The sequence below is a fragment of the Talpa occidentalis genome, unplaced genomic scaffold (assembly GCF_014898055.3).
Source record: "Talpa occidentalis isolate TD23 unplaced genomic scaffold, MPIMG_talOcc4v2.1 talOcc4.13, whole genome shotgun sequence".
NCBI lineage: Eukaryota > Metazoa > Chordata > Mammalia > Eulipotyphla > Talpidae > Talpa > Talpa occidentalis.
The window spans coordinates 89,160,443-89,177,807 of NW_023601322.1; the positions used below are offsets into that span (position 1 = coordinate 89,160,443).

The window sequence follows — 17,365 nt, forward strand, 5'->3', positions numbered from 1 at the left end:
GATTGTCCCTTTCTCTCATTCCACAAATGCAATAAAACACTGAGCCCTGCTAATTCTACCAACCGCAAAGTTGGTCCTCCACCCCCTTTTCAAGCTCTTTCTTATTACCATGGTTAAGATTCCTGTAATTTCTCACCTGGATTTCTGCCATGGCCTTCTAACTCATCACTCTGCCTGAGTCTTAGTTTTTGGCAATCCATTTTCCACACTAAAGGCTGAGTAAACTTGACAAATACAAATCTGATCATCTCCCTGGTTAAACACATCAATCACTCTAATGACTTGTAGGACAAAGTCCAACTTCCTTAAGAGAGTTTACAAAGTGTACATAATCTGATTGCTGCTCACCTCTCTGGCCTCATCCATGGTTTACTCCGTTAGAACTCTATATCCCAGCCCTGGAAGATCTTTGAGTTCCCTTAACATGCCATACTCTCTCACTTGGGGTCTTTTATATGTGCTGTCCCATATGTCTATATTATCCTTATTCTTGCCTTTCAACCCTTTCACAAGGCTAATTCTCATCTACCATGCCTTTGAGCTTATGCATCTCTTCCTCCAGAAAAATCTCAACTAACCTACCCCACATGGATCAGGTTATTTTTCCTATATACAGCTGATGGCAACTTATACTTTATAGATCTTAATTCATTGCATGTTCAGGAGTTGATATGCAGGAAGAGTATCTACTTTGTGCACAGTCATAATCACAGTGCCTAATACAGTGCCTGGTACAAAGCAGTGGCATGTATATGTTGAAAAGATGTCTCATAGGGGGCCTCCCCGGTGGCGCAGCGGTTGAGCGCTGGGTTGCGATGCTGCCTGCAGGCTCTGCAGTGCCGGTTCGATCCCCGGCTGCTCCCCGGCCACCAGAGGAGGGCCCCACATGGCGTGCTAGACCTCTCCTGCCGCCCGCTGCTCCCCTCAGCAGTGTACTTCTGTCCTTCTGCCTGTTCTGCATCCTGCTCTGACTCTGGTGAATTCTCTCACCCTCCCGCGCTTCTGACTATACCCAGTGCTTGTATAAATAAATAAATAAATAAATCTTAAAAAAAAAAAACCATTAAAAAAAAGATGTCTCATAGGTGTTCAATAATATATATATATGATATAGATATAGATATAGATATAATGTGTAATGAACTTGAGAAAGTAATCAAGCTTACCACATTTGGAATACAAAACCTTTCTGTGATGAAACAGTTTTGTTATTTCACATGTGATTAACTATAAGATAATGATGCTTTCATCAACACCAGTCAATTATATGTTCATATACAGAAATCATACCAAGGGATGATAGGGAAATTCTATCACATTGTATTCTCACACAGGCATAGATGGGCAAGTCTGCACAGACTGACAAATCACAGCACTTGGTTCCTTCTGTGGTCATCAACTCTGACCTTTAAAAAATAAGAATAAGAGAGTTGACCACAGAGGGGGAAGTCTGTATATCCCATGAGTTTAAACCGAGCCTGTGTGTGTGTTTGCACATTATGACATTCATATTGAAGAAGGAATTCATCCTCTACCACAACACTGGAGAAAGCATTTTGCCTTCTGCTGGGCCATTCCAGTCCCTCACAAATGCAACTGAATTCTCTGGCTAAGTTTATGGATTCATATCAAATCTAACATTTCTAGCTGTCCAAAAATGGCTTACTGCATAGAAGAAATAAACAAAAAGGAGTATGTTTTAACCCTAGAAAGCATTTAGTACCTAACTGGCAATTTAAAGACTGTCCTGTCTTTAATACAGCCACACATTGGCACTGCCATGTTTTATGACCTCCATTCACAACCCCACTTTGACTCCATATTTCAAGTTCTGAATTCTTCCTCAGTGCTTACTTCACCTCCTAACTCATGCAACCATGGCTCACTCACCCAGAGGGGGCTGGGATTTCTTCCTCCTTTGAGCCTTTAAGCAGTTTTGCTGGGACTTTTTTATGACACTTAGTCTCATCAGCTGTGTGGTTTTCACAGTACTGTCTTCTCTCTTCTGTCTCTCTACTTCCCTCTACTATACCTCATCTACTCCTCTTCACACCCCATGATGCAAATGGCTATTTCTGAGACAGTACTATGATGCACAACAGCAACAAGCCCCAGTGCCTTGAAGAAAGAGTGGACTTAGGGAAAAACAGATTGATGACAAATCCTAGTTTTTTGTTGTTTTTTTTTTTTTAACTATGTTTGTTGTTATTTGAACTTTCATACCTCAATTTTTCCATCTGCAAAATGGGGTGGATATCTGCTTAGATTCTTCAGTGGAAATTGCAAATAAGGCACATAAGATCCTAAGCCCTGGACTAGTAAAGGAAAGCTCATTAATACACTTTTTAACTAATATTAATGCATTTAGTTAAGTTCATATAGCTGGAGCTTTGTTCTGCTTTTTTTTAAACATTTATTTATTTATACAAGAACTGGGGTACAGGCCAGATGCACGGGAGGGTGAGAGGATTCACCAGAGACAGAGCGGGGAACAGAACAGACAGACTGATGAAATACACTGCTGAGGGGAGCAGCGGGTGAGACAGGAGAGGTCTGCCATGCCATGTGGGATTCTCACCGGCCAGCCGGGATCGAACCCGCGCTGCAGAGGCTCTGGACAGCTTCACAGTGTGGCGCTCAACTGCCTGCACCACCAGGGAGGCCCGGTCTGCTTTTTTATGTGTTCACTACTGTGTCTGTAGTAATAGACTTTCTGCCAGGCATAGAGGGACACCTAGCTTAGAACTTGGTCTGGAAATTGTCTTGTAAAGATAGAGTTTTCTTTCTGTGCAGTGTGTTTTAAAGTCTTCAGCTCACACCTACAGCAGTGAGCTATGAGAAAGAACAATTTGGAGCAAGAAATCCTTGTGCTTTACCTAAGCTTTAACTGACTGATTATACTGACACTGAGGAGGTCAGACACTTGGATCAGTTATTTCATGCATAAAACAAGAATCTGCCACTTTTGCCTCATAGGCTTTTTGTGAGAAGCAGCAGGTATTTTGAAAGTGAGAGCTATTTGGAAACTGTAAAGGGTGAGACAAATATAAATTTAACATTTAGTTGTTTTGTTTATTTTGTCTTTTTTTTCTGCGTAGAAGAACTGGGGTAGAAGCCAAAGGTGCCATGGATGAGAGGATTCACCAGAGACAGAGTGGGGAGCAGAACAGGTGGATTTCTTGAAATACACTGCTGAGGGGAGCAGTGGGCAAGACAGGAGGGGTCTGCTGTGTCATGTGGGTCAGCTCCCTGGCCGGGATCAAACTCAAGCCATTACACTGATAGCTCTGAGACTTAACCTCTAGGCCCCCAAGGAGGCCCTGTTTTGTTTATTGTAAACATATGATATATAAACTTGATGCAAAATGTAAAAAATACAAATGGGTACACAGTGAAAAGCAGGTTCTTCTACACTCTAGCTCCCCAGCCTTTCTGATTCCATCCTAGGGGGCAATGCATATTATCATTTTTTGGTTTATCCTTTCCTACATGTTATATTTATATGCAATTTATTATGTAACATCTTATAATACCCTCCACCTGTCCCTGACACCTTCTTCCAGCCTAACGTTCCACTTAACACTTTGGAAGCCAGCACACCTAGCCCTGGCCTACTTGTGCTGTTAACTGTGTTTACTATCAAGAGCTACCTGCTACTTAGAGAGAGTCCATCCCAAGTCTGAAAATGTCATCATTCTCATCATACCATTCCCCCAGGGAGCATGGGGGTATGGGGTAAAGCCCAAAATTGCTATGTCTTCTGCTCAGAGTCATAATGCCCTTCCTTAACCCAGATGCATATAAAATGATTCACTTGGATTTTCCCCTCTATTTGCTTGAATCCAACCTACTTGATACCATCTTAAACTCTGGCTACCATGTATGGATAATATTTACATCTTCTAAGACTCACAAAATTATTGGAAAGATCAATTCAAAATGTCAGTACTACAAAGTTCTCTTCAAGCTTTGGGGGGGAAGTTCACATTACATTAAATATGTGATTGCAATATTAGAGAGTTCTTCGAAAACAGCTGTAAATGAGTGCTATAAACCCGAAACTTCTTAAAGGTTGTGTTCTTTAAAGTTTTCCAGGTAGGCACATGTGTGAGCCTCTATAATCACATAAATTATCTTTGCTACTGTTTAGTCACTTTATTAAAAAAAGGACTTCCATATGGTGCCTCCCTGGTGGCACAAGGGGTTAAGATGAAGCCTAGGGAGCTATCCACAGCCACTGTGGCACGAGTTCGATGCCTGGCCAGGGAGCTGACCCACAAGGCGCAGCAGACCTCTCCTGACTCGCCAGCTGCTCCCCTCGGCAGTGTATTTCAGTCAGTCTGCCTGTTCTGTTCCCCACTCTGGCTCTGTGAATCCTCTCACCCCCCCCACACACCTCTGGCCTGTACCCCAGTTCTTGTATGCATAAATAAATAAATCTTTAAAAAAAAAGTCTTCCATGTGAATGGAGCTCACAGAAAGGTAGCTAAAGAGGTGAGCTGTTTTCATCTGGGTGCAATGTGCATCAGTCAGGGTCCAGTCAGAAGTCAGAGCCCTCATCTGTGCTTTAACACAAAGGATTACTATACCTAGGGGTACTATACTATACCTAGGGGTAAGGGAGAACTGAACAGGGCACACCAAGGGCCAGGAGAGATCATAGACGTCCCACAGAGGTAGCACTGAGACAGCAGGGGTGTTCTGTGGCACGAAGAGAAGAGCAGGGATTATTAAACCCCCGGGGCATGGAGTGGAGGCTCTGTGGGGCTGATACATCATCTCTGATTATGACCTTAGTTGGTCATGATGCTGCCATGCTGAGCTGGGGTCCCTGAGGGAGAGTGAGGAGGCCGTCAGTGAGAACTGGGGTCAACATCTGACATCCTACCACAGCCATGGCCTCCTAAAGAAGTAGTGCCTGTTGAGGCAGCAAGGAAGCAAAATAGCCACAGTGAGAGAGAGCAGGAAGTGCTGAGGAAGTAAGTGCTGCTTCCCTCCTCCAGCCATGCACCTCCCTATCCTCACCCAGGTAGAACCTGGCTAGGAGCAGCTGGCAAAGCAGAAATGGAATTTGCAGGGTTACTGCTCTAATACCACAAAGCAGGGGAGGGAGAAGAAGATGGGTACAAAGTACAGTGAAAAGAGCTTAACCCTAAATGTTTTATAAACACACACACACACACACACACAGATATGCACATGAAGGAAGGATATCCAGAGACCCCAAACTGTTAAGGGGTGCATATTCTAAAACAGAACAGGACATCTGCTGCATCAAGGCAAAGGAAGCTGCCTCTTAGTGTGAAAGCAAAGATCTTTTTATTAATTTATCTATACGAGGACTGGGGCATAGGTCAGATGTGTGGTGGGTGAGAGGATTCACCAGAGACAGAGTGGGGAACAGAACAGGCAGACTGACAAAATACACTGCTGAGAGGAGCAGTGGGTGAGACAGGAGAGGTCTGCTGTGCCTTGTGGGTCAGCTCCCTGGCTGGGAATTGAACTCATGCTGCAGTGGCTGGTGATAGCTTCATGGTGCTGAGACTTTAAGACCTGCAGCACCAGGGAGGCCAACATTAAAGACTTCTGATGTAACTGGTATACATGGGTAGAGAGGGAAGAAAGGACTTCAAAGAATAGTTTCCCATTAAAACACCCCAAGTTACTCATTTTCATGGGAAAATGTTTCACCAAACAGGGTCAGCCTGAAACAGTGACATGGATGCCCCAAAACTTGCAACAAGTCTACAGTACCATTCATCAGGGAACCATAAGTACGGGGTTAAGCAGGCAGTTTCAAGAGAACTGGGACAGAGAAGACTCTCAAAATTCAATATGTACCACATAATTATCTAGCATGGAATCAGGATAATGGCTTCCACTGTCTGGCAAGGGCCAGGAGCAGCCTCCCCACACGTCTCTATGAAGCATCTCTTCCAAGTGTGCATATGTCTCTCTTCCACGTGTGTCTTCCAAGTCCCCTTCCCTGAATCTACACACCTTGCTCCTTCCCACTTGCCCCCTACTCAGGAAGTCCGGTTACAGCACGCTGAGACTTGTAATGCAAGGTGGGAATGAGGAAGATGGCACCTCCACTTCATAGAGGTGTATGTGCATCAATATTATATATTTCATACACATCTATCGCTATCTGTCCATCTGCATATATATATATTTTCAAAGGGGAAACTTATGCATGGTTAGATTTAGAAAACATAATCATTCCCAAATTTTAACAATGACATGTTTTGAAATATTCAAGGAATGTTAGAAGACCTGTGTGCATGCCACTGCTGCTTAAACATTTGTCACTACAGTTGACATATCATTCTCTTCTATACTTTTGAAGTAACAATAATCTACTGCATGTATTATTAATCTACTGGTGGCGCAGGTAGTTGAGCACAGCACTGGGAGGCTGTCTGCAGCCTCAGCAGCGCCGGTTCAATCCCAGTCGACCAGCAAGAGTCCCACATGGTGCAGCAGACCTCTCCTGTCTCGCCCACTGCTCCCCTCAGCAGTGTATTTCATCAGTCTGCCTGTTCTGTTCCCCGCTCTGACTCTGGTGAATCTTCTCACCCTCCCATGAATCTGGCCTGTACCCCAGTTCTTGTATAAATAAGTAAATAAATCTTTAAAAATAAAATCTACTACATGTACTCAATAAAACACTATCACAGAATGAATTCAGTGAGATAGAAATCCTTTCTCCACCTCCTCTCTGAGGTGGGACAATTCCTCTATCTGAAGCAAATACTTGTCTCCTGAGATGTTTGGATCAGGTGCCTCACCCACCAAGAGATGCCACATAAAAACAATATAGGTTATGTTTATTTTAGGCTAAACTAAATCAAGTTTTTAATAAAATTAAGACTTTCATTTGGTTCATCACACTTATAATTATGAAAACAGACTCCTAGTTCACAAAGTAGCACAAGAAATCTACAGCAGACTCAGAGGCTGTGTGTTGTTGTGAGCATGTGTACATATGCCAAGTAGGTTCTCTGAGAATCAGTACCCCGAAATAACAGTGAGAGAATAAAACTGTCTATAGATTCCGCTCCATCCTGACCTACTTCTGTAGAGCTCAGCCCCAAACAGGTTTTAGCTTTGAAAGAAAATGAAAATGACAGTTCAAATTAATCTTACATTTTTTGAATTATGATGATTCTGTTGAGTCTCTGAGCCTGTGATTATATGAGTTGAGATGCATTAAAAAATGCCACAAATTTTGTACAATTTGTCTTACCAAGACATAGAAGCTACTTCCCCATCTCTTATTGGTTCTATAAGTTGCTCTGATCAGTAGAATAAGAGACAAATAACCATGCACCCTCCAGGCAGGCCTCCTTCCCTTATCTTTTTCCAGACCTTGGGGTGCAATGCTCTTTTCTCTCCCATATTTCCCGCCTCCTTTAGCTCATTTTGGGCCTCCCACCACTGGGCCTCCCACCAGACAAAAGCCCTCCTCTTTCCTCATAGTCTCGGACTATCACACACCCCAAGCATGCAAAGCAGCAGAGATATGAGATATTATTTTAAGTGATTCCATTGCAAATATTTTATTTATTTTAATGAGTATGAGGGGAAAACAACGTAACTAGTACCTGAAATAGATATTACTGTTTAGGTTGTTAATTTCCTTTTTAAATAAGTTATTTAGTAAAAAAAAAAAAAAAAGAAGAAGGTGGTGGCCTACAGTTTAAACAAATCAAGTAAGAGTAGAGGTTATGTTTAAATATGGAAAACTTTGGGGAAAATCTGCTGTAAGGTTTCTTGGCTCACGGCCCACTTGGTGCAAATATACAATCTAATTTGCTTTCTCTCCTTTTACAAAACACACACACACACACACACACATAAAAACAAAAAAACAAAACAAAACAAAAAAAACCTCTACCGTCAAGATGCTCCCTGCTTCAGCTTCCGAAGGACTTGTTCACTCAAATTGCTCATGAAAATCAAGTAATTGTTTGGAGTTTTCCTAACTGGTGGCAAGACAGAAATTCTGGAAATGGGCTAATCTGGTCCCTAGTAAATACAGTCATCCTTCTGTCATTTGTTTGCCCATTACTTAAATACTGGCTGCATGAGGTATGTGTCTGTATATATTTATCCCAGTGAATGCAGTGAAGCATTTTCTTCCCAACACCATGTCTTGCTTTCTTGTCTGACTTCCTAATCTTTGGCTTGCCTTCCTACTTAAAAGTAACCTCCTTTGGGCCTCCCTGTGGCGCAAGGGGTTAAGTCTCAGCACTATGAAGCTATCCACAGCCACTGCAGCAGAGTTCCATCCCTAGCCACAGAGTGCAGCAGACCTCTCCTGTCTCTCCCGCAGCTCCCCTCAGCAGTGTATTTCAGTCATTCTGTCTGTTCTGCTCCCTACTCTGTCTCTGGTGAGTCCTCTCACCCCCCTCACCTCTGCCCTACACCCCAGTTCTTGTATGCATAAATAAATCAATCTTTGGGGAAAAAAAGGCAACTCCCTTTTCTTATAGGTCCCATAGATTTGGTGCCAAGTCAGAAATTATTCTTTCTCTCTTACATTTCTGGAGTCCTCTAGTGCACTTGCTTCTCTTTTTCTTCCTGTGTCACTTCTCAAATCCTCTAGTCCACACCCTCTACTCACTACTCTTAACCCTAGTGATTTAACTGCCAGCCTTTTATTTTCTACTCATTCTCGATCTTAAGTTCTTAGTGATATCTCTTCCTCTCTTCTCTTTTCTATTTCCCACTACCTTTATTCTGGGTTTTATTGGGTTTCTTCCTTGGGATTTTGTCTTTCTGGACATGCCTGAAAATTAAGAGGAAGAGCAAATAGGAAGTGTGGAAATGTGTCTGTCATATAGGAATGAAGAGAGTCAGGCACTGTAGTGTACTTGAAGTTCTTTCTGGATCCTACTTAGTTTGTATTAATTATTCCCATTAGAACACTCTTATACACAATAAATTATCAAAATTCTGGTTTAGAATTGATTGGATATAAGATATATCATGTCCTTGAATAACACTCTGTGTTTAACACAAATTAAATATTCCTAATAGGTTACTGGGCAATTTCCCACACAGATAAGGTCTTTGAAAAGTTCTTTCAAAATCAAGGATGATTTTTGTACATTTTGACAGATGTACAAATGAGATCTTTGCAGTTGAGTGTTTCAAATGACCTCTGAGGTTCCAACCTTTTTGAATTTTCATGATGTTATTCTCTTCTAATTGCAGAAATGTGTCCCACCTCTAAATTTGTGGTTCCTTCAAAATAGGAATTTCCTCAGAGTGTGACTGTGTATTTCAAGGTTAGGGGATTGGGAGTTATATAATTCCACTACAATTATCACTGTAATAGAAATTTACGGAGTTAGAAAATACAGAAAACTACTGATAAGAGGCTAGGAAGCAAAAGAGAAAATGTAAGGTTCTATATTGGTTATATTTGTGAAGATAAATGTCATATAAGGATTAATCTGAAGGGATGAAGAAGATTAAGACTACATAGTCTAAGTTTACATTAGCAAAAATCAAATTTTTCCTGAGGCCTGCCTGGTGGCGCAGCGGGTTGAGTGTAGCGCTGTGAAGCTATCCGCAGACTCTGCAGTGCGGGTTCGATCCCAGCCAGCCAGGGAGATTCCCACATGGTGCGGCAGACCTCTCTTGTCCCTCCACTGTTCCTCTCAGCAGTATATTTCAGTCAGTCTACCTGTTCTTCTCCCTGCTCTGTCTCTGGTGAATCCTCTCACCCTCCTGCGCCTCTGGCCTGTACCCCAGTGCTTGTATAAATAACTAAATCTTAAAAAAAAAAAAGAAATATTTCTGAAAAAAAATCAAATTTTTCCCTTAGCACACCAGGAGCTTTTCAGAGTCACGTCTTCCATTCACTGCTGGAATGGGAGCTGTTTCCCCAAAATAATTTCAGTGATTCAATTATAATTTATTATGCAGAAAAAAATGACTTAACCCCTTTTAAATGACCCAAAATAATGCAATTTTTTTCTTCAACAGAGCATAATGAGAGTTAAGAAGTTATACTCAGAAAATGAGGGCGGCCTCTGTTTCTCATTACCTTGCACATACAGACTTTGAATTTTATAGGGTAATGATATATACTTGATCTACTTTTATAATAGAATCTGATTTGGTGCAATGAGGCACATATTAATACATTTCTTTCCCAGTTGCGGTATTTAAAAGTAGCAATGTGATAAAATTCAGTGTTACTGCCTCTAATCCAATCTGGAATACATTTGAGTCTGATAACACACACAGAGAAGTGTAAGGGAATTTGTAAATAATGCTCTTCTAATCAAGAAGAGTTTTATTTTCTCAAAAAAAAGGTTTTAAATATCAAATGACTGAGAAATAGTTAAAAATGGATGTCAATATGACAGGACTTGGCTTATCCTTGAATGCTTTAGCTATCTCCCCACACAGATGGGGGCCTACCTTGATTCCATTCTGAAAGGTGAGGCAAGATGGTCAGTGAAAGGCACTGCCTGGGTTGAGATCTTTTCTTGACGGAGAAATATGATGAGTTCTGACTGCCTCGGTAGCTTCATCTCTGAAGTGGGAATCATAATAGCAGTTATTGAAGATGGCTTTTGTGGAACTGAGTGGGCATCATAGTAGCAGGCACATGGAAACCACTCAACTAACAGCAGGGATTAAACAGTCCCAAGGTGCATGAAGGGGTGGATTTTTGTTTTAAATAATTGAGCTCCACAATTAAGGAGTTCTTTGTAATGGAACCCAGTTGAATCAAAGGTATGTGTGTGTGTGTGTGTGGATACACACACACACACACACATATGTTTCCTTTGTATGAAAACAACTCATATTAAGATTATTAAAATGATGCTAGTCCTTATTATTAAGTCCCCAATCAGTGTCGCCACATTGACCCTAATAGAATAAGGCTCATTGATATATAGTGGTGTTGAGCCTACAGTCTCACTTCTTAATGGTAGTGCCACTTATTTACTTGGGGCTCTCTCTTCTGAACTCCACAAGCAAGTCCAGAGATACAAAGCAAGTTAGTGTTTTCCCAGGGCTGGGATTAAGAATGCAAACAGCTACAAATGGACATGGTGAATCTTCTTGGACAGTGTGGTAAAATGTGTGTGTGTGGGGTGAGGGGGGAGGTTTGTGTGTGCACACGTGCATACTATCTACTTTTTCATGGACTAGCTATTTCATGGACTAGCACTAAGGAAAGACCGACACTGCGTCCCTAGGATGGAATTTAAATGATTTTGAGTGCAAGACTCTAGCAGCTGAATCAGTGTGGACAATTCCACCTTCCTGTGGTTTAAGCTTCAAAACTTGTGACCTGAGAGGCTTGTGGCTGGAATTGATAAATTGGCATACTTCCGTGAAAACAGTATGTGTGGTTAACTTTGCTTTTACAGAGGCAGCAACTCAAATTCTGTGGTAAAATCCTCTTTTGAAAACTTCTCATAACACAGCAACACCAACAAAGAAGAAAATGAAACTGTGAAGACAGTTGATAGCGAGACTCTGAGTAATTTCTCAGAACATCCGGGCAAGTTGGCTAAGAGCACAGGCTTGGAGTCTGACAGAATGAGACTCAGGCTCAGCCTAGTCACTCAGACCCTGCCTCTCAGGATCCTCTTCTGTGAACTGTGGAGTGTTGAGTCTTTTTTAGTGCATTTTTTTTTAAAAGATGTATTTATTTATGCATACAAGAACTGGGGTACAGGCCAGAGGTGGGGGGTGAGAAGATTCACCAGAGACAGAGTGGGGAACAGAACAGGCAGACTGACGAAATACACTGCTGAGGGGAGCAGCGGGTGAGGCAGGAGAGGTCTGCTGCACTATGTGGGTAGCTCCCTGGCTGGGGATCGAACTTGTGCTGCAGTGGCTGCATCTTAATCCCTTGCGCCACCAGGGAGGCCCCTATTGCATGATTTAAGGTGTAACCAAGAAACACTGTTAGACAGAGATTATTAGGTATAATGCCACAGTCAACACGAAATGACTCATATTGGCCATTCTAGTGAGCAGGTTCTGAATGATTCCATTCATTTGACTTTTTCGCTTTACAAATGGTTTTCTGACTAGGTAGTGGCAAATGTTTTATGTATTTTAAGGCAAAGAGAATCCATGGAACAAGAACTAGCAATTATTTGGAGCCTACTGACAGTTTAATTCTCACAATAACCTAATCTGGGAAATTTTTATTATCCCTACTTTACAGATGAGAAAACAGAGCCTCAGAGGGATTTGACAACTACTCAAGGTCACTTAATTGCAAAATTTTTGCAATTTTTGCAAAATTTTTGCAAGACCTGTCACCCCAATCTTCCCACTGGAACTGGTGCCACTGAGCTTCACAACATTTTTCAAACAACCATGCTTTGTGTCTGTGCAGCCTTAGGTGCTATAATATCACTGGCATGTAACTATCAGGTTCTTGGGCCAAGTTACCCCAGTTACTCTATTTAGCCAAATGGACCATGGGATGTAGAAAATAAAGCAACTTTAAATGATTCTAAATTATAGCAATATAGGAATCATTTAATCCTGGACCCCCGATTATACCCAAGAATACACCCCCACCCCTGATTCGTTCAGCCTTTTTTCTACTCTAGTCTGTCCCAGAGTTTGTCTCATTCTTTAATTTTTGTGTGCACATAGCTTCAGTACCCTGGCAGCATGGTTGCTAGCTTGTGACATCATGTCATTTGTCACTGCTACAAGACTGACACATGGTACGGTGCAGGGCACTGAACACAGCCATCATGCTGCCTTTGGCCAGCGTAGACCCATAGTAAGAAGTAGGTGCCACAGTAGAGAGTCAGTGTCATCAACAGATCCTTCTTTCAGAACCCAGGAGGCTCTCAGGAAATGCTTTCTAGATTTACGTTGTAAAACACTTCAGTTTTCCATCAATGAATGATAAATTATATTATATCAATTAATAAAAACGTTCATGGAAACTGCAGTAAATGAGCAGATAATATACTTCAAAGTGAAATAAAGAGGGGGTTTATGTAAGAAAAACACATTTATTACCATCGAGAGTGACTCTTTGACATGCCAGAATAGTGCCTCTTAAGTGTGACCAACAAGGCTTGCTTTTTCAGTTTTATTTATTTAGGTTTTACCAAAAGGATGAAGCCCAAACCTCTCTTCTAATATGGTGACTCCAATCTGACCAACCTACGTATTCAGTATTTTTCTATATTAATTCCATTAGCAAAATTCACCCCAGCAAATCTGTTCTATTCACTGCCTCTGAATGCATCTTGGTAGTCCCTTCCTCTGGACTCTTCCCAGTGACATTTCTGTGGCTCTCATATCCTTCTCCTTTAATTCAAACTTTCCCCCATTGTGACTAAGTTTTATCCTATAATTTTTACTACTCCCTTGGCAGTTATATTTTGGTGTCCGATGTCGTGAGCAGTATTTGAAAGTCACTATTGTGCCGTACTCTCTCTGCGAGTGGGGATGACATCTGTCTTTTTAATAATATATCCTCAGGACCTAGCAGATAATAGGCAATCAATAAATATTTACTATCTGAAGGAAGGAAAGAAAATATGTCTGAACCCTTAGTACAGAGTTTCCCTGAGCAAATACTATACTTGAAATGTTTGCATACCTCTTTTAGCAATGAACTCAGTGCCTTGAACAATGTAAATATTTTTTTTAATGTTAGTTAACAATACTCTATAGTATACTTGAATGTTGCTAAGAGAGCAAATCTTAAATGTTCACACCACAAATAAAAGTAAGTGTAAATTCATGGTCATGGATTTGTTAACTAGCCTTATATTTTGGTAATCATGTCTCAACATACATGTATATCAAATCAGTATGCTCTACACCTTCAGCTTACACAATGTTTCACATCAATTATATCTCAATAAATCTGGGATAAAATAAAATTTTTAAATTATTTCAGTAGATTAAACTATCTTTGGGAACCTGTGCAAAATCCTGTTTGAGCTTGTTTTTTAATGAACTCTTTACTCCTTTTTTAGCCCAATCCTTTTGTTACAGTAAATAGGAATTCTGATTTAAATTAAAGGCATTTAAATGTATTGGAATGATTTTAAAATTCTACTTCTCAAACTGAAACTTAAAGAAGAAATGGTAAAGATATGTTGATCTTATGTATATGTTTAAAATTAAGGCAATTGTTTACAATGAAGGCTTTCCATTTGGTGACATTCCCTGAATATGTCATAACCTATGTTGATCTTGCTTCCTTCAAACCCTCACTGACTGACCCATCTTTGGGTCTCTATTGAGATGTTACTTTCTATAAAAAGGCTCCCCACTTCTCCTCGCCCACCTTTCTGACGAACTTCCCCAGGCACCCAGGATTTCCTGAGCCTAGTACACAAAAAGCATCTCAGTCTAGTGAGAGCGAGGACCCTGTTTATTCTTCTACTCCCCACAGCTAGCCTAGCACCTGCCTATAGTTACTTAACAACTATTTATTAAGTGACTATACTCCCTCAGGAAGAAAGGTGACTACAAGCTCACAGCTCAGCTTTACATCGGTTAAGTGTGTTAAGAGTCATCCAAGTAGAGGTAATCATTAATTTTGAAGGAAATTTAGAGAAGTACTTCAAGAATTGTGTAGCATGCCTCACCATGCAGAGGGTGGGGCAGAGAATGGATTGAAATGGAGACAATAGACAAAGGAATGTTGGTGCTAAGTCACAAGGAAATCTGGGGATGGGATATAGTTTCATTAAGCATCAGGATTGTCTGATGGTTTGTGCCAGTTCTTTTGTTCCCGTCTCCAGAGTAGAGATGGGTCAGCTACAACACTCTGTGGAGTTAAGTATATGCACCAGGGGGTACTATTTATATTTGCATAAAATGATAAATATATTGTGCAATACAACTGAGGTTGTAGACGTCTCATTATGGACAACTACAATGAGCCTCTGATGATCTTCAAATCTATTTCATGTGGCAGTGGTTCTTAGGAAGTTTGAAAAATTATTGAGAATTCCAAGGAGCTTTTGTTCTATGGGTTATTTCTAGCAGTATCAAATATATCAGATTTAAAGCAGAAATTTTAAAATACAGCATTAATTCATTTAAAAATAATAAGTGTATACCTACTACCTATGAGAAAACATGATATTGTTTTTTTTATTTTTGCAAATCTCTTTATTGTCTGGCTTAGTAGAAGCAGAATTCTCATGTCACTTCTGTCCCCAGTTTGGTACAATTTTATTTGAAGTAAATGAGGACTATCCATCTTTACAGATGTATCACTGAAAAATGAAGCAGTATTTTAATAAGCTTTTCAAATAATTCTAGATATTCTTTGATGCTGTAACAAAATTCAACAAGTGGTAGTTTCTTAAACCCTACAACTGCAACTATAACACGAATATGAAACCGTAACTTTCATAGTCGATTATATTTAACTTTTCATACTCAATTATATTTAAATTCATTGGAACATCTTGTATTTTGAGTGGGCCTTTACCTTATGAATGACTTTAAAACATCACGTGTTATTGGTCTCTTGGAAAGCACTGAGTTATGTAGCTCTTCCAAATGTCAGTCCATATCATTATATCATTATACAAATCCCCAAACCACACTAATTAAAAAGATTGAGATCTTATTAGGGCTGCAGTTAAGCTCTCAGTGGCAAAAACGAGTTTTCTGAATTCTCTATTTTTTACTGGAAAGCTCAAATTTTTCATTGAAAATAAATAGTGCCAGTTGTTTACCTTGAAGTGACAGACCCACCTCATTCATTTGAGAAAAATAAGTCTGCCAAATATCCCCATCTGAATAATTGTAATTTGTCTGTCGGTTGTCCTTTCACGTAAAAATATAATTCCTGAAAAAAGCAGCTAATTTAGCTCCCAACTCAATTACTGAAGTGCTTTAATTCACACTGTAGTTTCAGACACAGCAAAAGAAGTTTATGCGTGTCTCCCATTTCACCACACATCACTGAAAGGACAGAGCCAAGAGTTGAAAATTAATAAAATGGATAATTGTTCCTGCTCCATCAAAGACATTTTGTAGTGAAACCAACACTTGTAGCAACAAAAATTCTAGGAACAACTAGTAACGTTTGATGCCTTGATTCCTGGTGAGGAGCTAGCATCTCTGCCCACTATTGCTTGCACTATTAGTGCAAATGACACCTTAGTGTGAATATCGTAACTCTGGCCTGGTGGACCTTCCCTGAAGGTGTCTCACGAACACCTACGAGTCCACAGAGCACACCTGAAGGACTGCGGCCTTAACACAGGACTGAACTAGAAGGTCCCTTAAATAGACTTGATTCCACTCTTGATTTTATAATCACGTTGGAATTCTTTTTTCCAGTTGCCTACGTATTCATGACTATCACAGTCTAAAAGTAAATTCAGACATGATCAAATATCTGCCTAACCCTTGAATATGTTAAAGTATCTAATCTTCAAAGTGAACTATAATTTGTTCCATTTTTATATTGGAAAAAAAGAGAACTACTGCAGCTCTTTGTCCTGTGGCAAATAATTATCAGAGTCTTGAATTACACGCAAGTCTGTGTGACTAAATAATGCATGTTCTAAGATGGCACATCACCCAAGTCTTTCAAAACACAATGAAGACGTTTATAGATATAAATATACACAGTTGCTACTGGTTTTTACCAATGGCCTATTTTTTGCAAAGATGGGTATACTGACACCCGACGCATATTGATAGATGCAAACCCTGATGTTCAATACAAGGAGATTTGTAGGCACTTTCATAAAAATATCCTTCACAGAATGCTAACAAAACCTTTCCCAGAGACCCTGGCTATCACTGATAGGCTGAATGCAAGTCACTTTCATGTCTTCTGGACTCTTCCTAATGGCCATTTTTATCACTATCAATCACTGGTCTATGTGAACTCCCCATCAATCCTGTGGGGGATCACTGTTGCCCCCACAGTAGTGAGGAGGAAACTAGACCCTCAAGAACAGAGTAGAGGGGCCTCCCTGGTGGCACAAGGGGTTAAGACACAGCACTATGAAGCTATCCGCAGCCACTGCAGCATGAGTTCGATCCTCGGCCATGGAGGTGACCCACATGGCACAGCAGACCTCTCCTGTCTCGCCCGCTGCTCCCCTCAGCAGTGTATTTCAGTCAGTCTGCCTGTTCTGCTCCCCACTCTGTCTCTGGTGAATCCTCTCACCCCTTCCCCACCTCTGACCTGCACCCCAGTTCTTGTATGCATAAATTAATAAATCTTTAAAAAAAAAAGGAACAGAGTAGATTCGCTTTCTCTCCCTGCCTGCTTTCCCTCCCCATCATGCAATGAGGACCAAGAGCCTCCCATGAGAAAACATCCCACAAAGTACTACAAACTTGCTTTTCTCATCACCCT

The 17,365-nt window shown here is 40.7% G+C and overlaps 1 long non-coding RNA gene across 1 annotated transcript in view; it reads right to left on the minus strand.

Annotated features, from left to right (window-relative positions):
* The window catches only part of LOC119243589 (uncharacterized), a 33,255-nt gene that overhangs the window by 13,875 nt on the left and 2,015 nt on the right, over positions 1 to 17,365 (minus strand). Inside the window, exon 3 of the long non-coding RNA XR_005124765.1 lies at positions 10,441 to 10,555. This is a non-coding gene — a long non-coding RNA (uncharacterized LOC119243589). The remainder of the gene's footprint in view (positions 1 to 10,440; positions 10,556 to 17,365) is intronic.